Here is a 6,000-nt window from a genome sequence, read left to right on the forward strand (position 1 = left end):
CTCTTTCATTTTCTCTAAATTAGAATTTTTGTTGGGCTTTGAAACTTTAGACTTTCTGATTAGGAATTTTGCCCATCTTCTAGTTCTGTACTTTAAATTCAATGCCAAATTTTCGAAATGAGGTTTGTGAATGTATTACAGGGATTAATCGAGCTGTATGGTATGTTTATTGGAGAGAGGGTTATACCATCTATAATAACTCCTTGTGATCCCATTCCCATGGCAGAGGAAGTCCTGCATGAAGATACAGTACTTGACATCATTTCTGTTTCTCCCTCACTCCACCTCTTCTGCCTCAGTCTCCATAAAATAAGACAAAAACCTTTACATCAACAAAACTAAACATTTTAATAAGGGTATTGAGTCTTTTGATATCCACTGTATATGTACATCCATTTTTTCATCTCCCCAACCCTCTATTTCCCAAGCCCATCCATTCCTTTCTAAATAAATTTACTTCAGTTCAGAGGTGTGATAAGCTGGATCCCATCTCAGTAGCTTGGGAGGAACAACACAGGAGCCACATCTGAGAGGGGTACAAGTTCATTGCAGGCCACCCTCACTCACATACATGCTGCATGGTTGTCAGACATGCAAAGAGAAATTTCACAGTACTCTGTGTCCATGACAATACTAAACGGCATACCCCCAGTCACATCATCCGCAAGTTTTTGGCACGTGGAAACTTCTGTAAAAGAAGAACACCTGTCTAGATTAAGGATAAACAGGCAAACTCCTCAGAGGCAATGTTGCGAGGTAAGAGTACTGTTTTGTCTTGGCAGAGTAATATTTTACTCTACTTTCCCCTTTTGTATTATTAATATGTAGCCTTTGTCAGAATGCCTCAAATCTCCCAGACTTGCCACTGTTTATAAGGTATTGTACCATATAACTTCTTCCCACCTTCACTTCTACATTTATAACCTCAGGCAATTAGGTGTAGTTAAAGACAAGCAGGAGTTAAGTTACAATTTAAATAATGTATTATTGATAATATTCATAAACAATAACTATATGAAAAGTACATTTGAATATTGGCAACCAGACAACATGATAAATGGCGATGTGTAGTTTCAGGTGGCACACAGACTTGTTAGTTACTTAAAATGTCCTCATTTGTGGTCAGCTTTCTTCAGAACAGGCCGCATGCCTGTCTCAATATGGCTGCCGAGCTGTGCTCTTCATTGTGTTTTCCTTTTCAGTTCATGGTGTGAGATGATCGTTCAGCAGTTTGGTAAGAGAGAAAGAGCGAGGTAAAGCAAGCAAATTTATAGATTTTCTATCCAACCCCTACAGCCAATAGGGCATCATGGCACTTAAAGGCTTCTGATACAAGCCAGTTCCAAACAGCCATACTTCAGACCAATGGAGCAGAGAACATCTTCACCCCTGCCACCATCCAAAACCATATGTTAAGGTAAAGCTTGGCAGTTAGGCAGCCTGGCTTTCCTGTGGGGGTTGACTGGGAGTCCTGCAGAGAAATATTGGCCAAACTTGTTTGAGGCACCAACCCTGTTGTAAAATTACAAAGAGACACATTCCTAAAAGGGGGGAAGTGGTTCTTAACCATCTAACCATTGCTGTCATTATCAATAGTGTAACACTAATATTACATTGCTTTGTCTAAGTTCCCCTCCTTTAACCGCCACCTTATCGTGGTGGAGGGGTTTGCGTGTCCCAATGATCCTAGGAGCTCTGTTGTCCGGGGCTTTATGCCCCTGGTAGGGCCACCCAAGGCAAACTGGTCCTAGGTGAGGGATGAGATAAAGAGCGGTTAAACAAACCTCGTATGAAGAAAAACAATTTTGGATGGCGTTTTCCCTTGCCCGGACGCGGGTCACCGGGGCCCCACTCTGGAGCCAGGCCTGGAGGTGGGGCTCGATGGCGAGCGCCTGGTGGCCGGGCCTGCACCCATGGGGCTTGGCCAGGCACAGCCCGAAGAGGCAACGTGGGTTCCCCTTCCCATGGGCTCTCCACCTATGGGAGGGGCCAAGGAGGTCGGGTGCAGTGTGAGTTGGGTGATGGCCGAAGGTGGGGACCTTGGCGGTCCGATCCTTGGCTACAGAAGCTGGCTCTTGGGACGTGGAATGTCACCTCTCTGAAGGGGAAGGAGTCTGAGCTAGTGCGCGAAGTTGAGAGGTTCCGGCTAGATATAGTCGGGCTCACCTCGACGCACAGCTTGGACTCTGGAACCAATCTCCTTGAGAGGGGCTGGACTCTCTACCACTCTGGAGTTGCCCCCGGTGAGAGGCGCCGAGCAGGTGTGGGTATACTTATTGCCCCCCAAATTGGAGCCTGTAGATTGGGGTTTACCCCAGTAGACGAGAGGGTAGCCTCCCTTCGCCTTTGGATGGGGGGACGGGTCCTAACTGTTGTTTGTGCGTATGCACCGAACAGCAGTTCGGAGTACCCACCCTTTTTGGAGTCCCTGGAGGGTGTGCTAGAGGGCATACCTTCTGGGGACTCCCTCGTTCTACTGGGAGACTTCAATGCTCACGTGGGCAATGACAGTGAGACCTGGAAGGGCGTGATTGGGAGGAATGGCCCCCCCGATCTGTACTCGAGTGGTGTTTTGTTATTGGACTTCTGTGCTCGTCACGGATTGTCCATAACGAACACCATGTTCAAGCATAGGGGTGTTCATATGTGCACTTGGCACCAGGACACCCTAGGCCTCAGTTCAATGATCGACTTTGTGGTCGTGTCGTCGGACTTGCGGCCACATGTCTTGGACACTCGGGTGAAGAGAGGGGCGGAGCTGTCAACTGATCACCACCTGGTGGTGAGTTGGCTTCGATGGTGGGGGAGGAAGCCGGTCAGGCGTGGTAGGCCCAAACGTGTTGTGAGGGTCTGCTGGGAACATCTGGCAGAGCCCCCTGTCAGAAGTAGCTTCAACTCCCACCTCCGGCAGAACTTCAACCACATCCCGAGGGAGGTGTGGGACATTGAGTCCGAATGGGCCATGTTCTGTGCCTCTATTGTTGAGGCAGCTGACCGGAGCTGTGGCCGTAAGGTGGTCGGTGCCTGTTGTGGCGGCAATCCCCGAACCCGTTGGTGGACACCGGCGGTGAAGGATGCCGTCAAGCTGAAGAAGGAGTCCTACAGGACCCTTTTGTCCTGTGGGACCCTGGAGGCAGCTGATAGGTACCGGCAGGCCAAGCGGAATGCGGCTTTGGTGGTTGCTGAGGCAAAAACTCGGGCGTGGGAGGAGTTTGGGGAGGCCATGGAGAACGACTTTCGGACGGCTTCGAGGAGATTCTGGTCCACCATCCGGCGTCTCAGGAAGGGGAAGCAGTGCAGTGTCAACACTGTATATGGTGGGGATGGTGCGCTGCTGACCTCGACTCGGGACGTTGTGGGTCGGTGGGGGGAGTACTTCGAAGACCTCCTCAATCCCATTAACATGCCTTCCAATGAGGAAGCAGAGCCTGGGGACTCAGAGGTGGGCTCCCCCATCTCTGGGACTGAGGTCACCGAGGTGGTCAAAAAACTCCTTGGTGGCAGGGCCCCGGGGGAGGATGAGATATGCCCGGAGTTCCTCAAGGCTCTGGATGTTGTAGGACTGTCTTGGCTGACACGCCTCTGCAACATCGCATGGACATCAGGGACAGTGCCTCTGGATTGGCAGACCGGGGTGGTGGTCCCCCTCTTTAAGAAGGGGGATCGGAGGGTGTGTTCCAACTACAGAGGGATCACACTCCTCAGCCTCCCTGGAAAAGTCTATTCAGGGGTCCTGGAGAGGAGGGTCCGTCGGATAGTCGAGCCTCGGATCCAGGAGGAACAGTGTGGTTTTCGTCCTGGTCGCGGAACAGTGGACCAGCTCTATACCCTTAGCAGGGTCCTGGAGGGTGCATGGGAGTTTGCCCAACCAGTTTACATGTGTTTTGTGGACTTGGAAAAGGCATTCGACCGTGTCCCTCGGGGAATCCTGTGGGGGGTACTCCGAGAGTATGGGGTACCGGCCCCCCTGATAAGGGCTGTTCAGTCTCTGTACGATCGGTGCCAGAGCTTGGTCTGCATTGCCGGCAGTAAGTCGAACCCGTTTTCAGTGAGAGTTGGACTCCGCCAGGGCTTCCCTTTGTCACCGATTCTGTTCATAACTTTTATGGACAGAATTTCTAGGTGCAGCCAGGGCGTTGAGGGGGTCCGGTTTGGTGGGCTCAGGATTGAGTCACTGCTTTTTGCAGATGAAGTTGTCCAGTTTGCTTCATCAGGCCGTGATCTTCAGCTCTCTCTGGATCGGTTCGCAGCCGAGTGTGAAGCGGCTGGGATGAGAATCAGCACCTCCAAATCCGAGACCATGGTCCTCAGCTGGAAAAGGGTGGAGTGCCCTCTCAGGGTTGGTAGCGAGATCCTGCCCCAAGTGGAGGAGTTCAAGTATCTCGGGGTCTTGTTCACGAGTGAGGGAAGAATGGAGTGTGAGATCGACAGGCGGATCGGTGCGGCATCCGCAGTAATGCGGGCGCTGCATCGGTCTGTCGTGGTGAAAAAGGAGCTGAGCCACAAGGCGAAGCTCTCAATTTACCAGTCGATCTATGTTCCTACCCTCACCTATGGTCATGAGCTATGGGTAGTGACCGAAAGAACGAGATCGCGAATACAAGCGGCTGAAATGAGTTTCCTCCGCAGGGTGTCTGGGCTTTCCCTTAAAGATAGGGTGAGAAGCTCAGTCATCCGGGAGGGGCTCAGAGTAGAGCTCCTGCTCCTCCGCATCGAGAGGAGTCAGATGAGGTGGCTCGGGCATCTGATCAGGATGCCTCCTTGTTGCCTCCCTGGTGAGGTGTTCCGGGCACATCTAACCGGGAGGAGGCCCCGGGGAAGACCCAGGACACGCTGGAGGGACTATGTCTCTCGACTGGCCTGGGAACGCCTTGGGATTCTCCCGGAAGAGCTAGAAGAAGTGGCTGGGGAGAGAGAAGTCTGGGCATCTCTGCTCAAGCTGCTGCCCCCGCGACCCGACCTCGGATAAGCGGGAGACAATGGATGGATGGATGGATGGATTGTCTAAGTTACAAATAAAGACATACAAAATATTTATCAACTTGTATGCAAACAAGTACTAACCTCTATGGCACCATGCAGCCATATCTACCTGTTGTGAAAATACAAACCAAAAAAGGAAAGAGCTGGAGATCCAGATGACACCCCGTTTAATGTCCAGATGTAAAATAAAGAATAAAAGAACACAATGAAATTGAAGTTTACAAAAAAGTATGTTCCTTTGGGAGGGGAGAGTCTTCTTCCACTTCCAGAGTAGGTCCATCAGTGAAGAGTGACTTCTGGGATGGGGCCAGCTTAAGTATGGTGGAGCTTGGAAGAGGTGAGGCTAGTGCTGCTGGTCCTGGGAGTGATGTCAATCGTTTTCTCCATTCTGTAGGAAATTCAAATGTTGTTAACAGTGGTGTTCACTTCTTCTCTTCCCTCCAGGAAGAGGGAAGTGAAGAGTGTCTCAGCAATAGTCGTGAGACACTCCCCAGGCTCACATGTACAACACATGTATGACACTATCTTTCTGTATTGTAGAGGTTCAAAGAAATAAATGTTGGGCTCAAAGATGGTTGGGGTTCCAGGTGAAAAACCCCATTTAATGGCAGGAAAAATAAAGAAAGAAAATGAGGCATGTGGGTACATGAACAGATGTCAAAAAGGATAGGCTGCTAAACCCTGTCTTCCTGTTGAGCCTCTGGTTATACTGGTGACCAGGAAAGAATGTAGTTACTGAGCAGAAGGCAGACTGGGTCACTGGATTTTCTGTAAGCAAGCCTCGTGATTGCAGGGGAAAAAGAACAGGTGATCAGTGATAGCACCCCTCTCAGTTCAGGGATGTATCACTGGAATTTCAGGAGATCTGAAGATGTCCCTTACATACACATGTGTGACACTATCTATCTATCTATCTATCTATCTATCTATCTATCTATCTATCTATCTATCTATCTATCATATAGTGCTTTTTCTGTCTATCTATGTACATACACATACATACTGTATATAGATTTT

The sequence above is a fragment of the Erpetoichthys calabaricus genome, chromosome 8 (genome assembly GCF_900747795.2).
Source record: "Erpetoichthys calabaricus chromosome 8, fErpCal1.3, whole genome shotgun sequence".
Classification (NCBI taxonomy): Eukaryota; Metazoa; Chordata; class Cladistia; order Polypteriformes; family Polypteridae; genus Erpetoichthys; species Erpetoichthys calabaricus.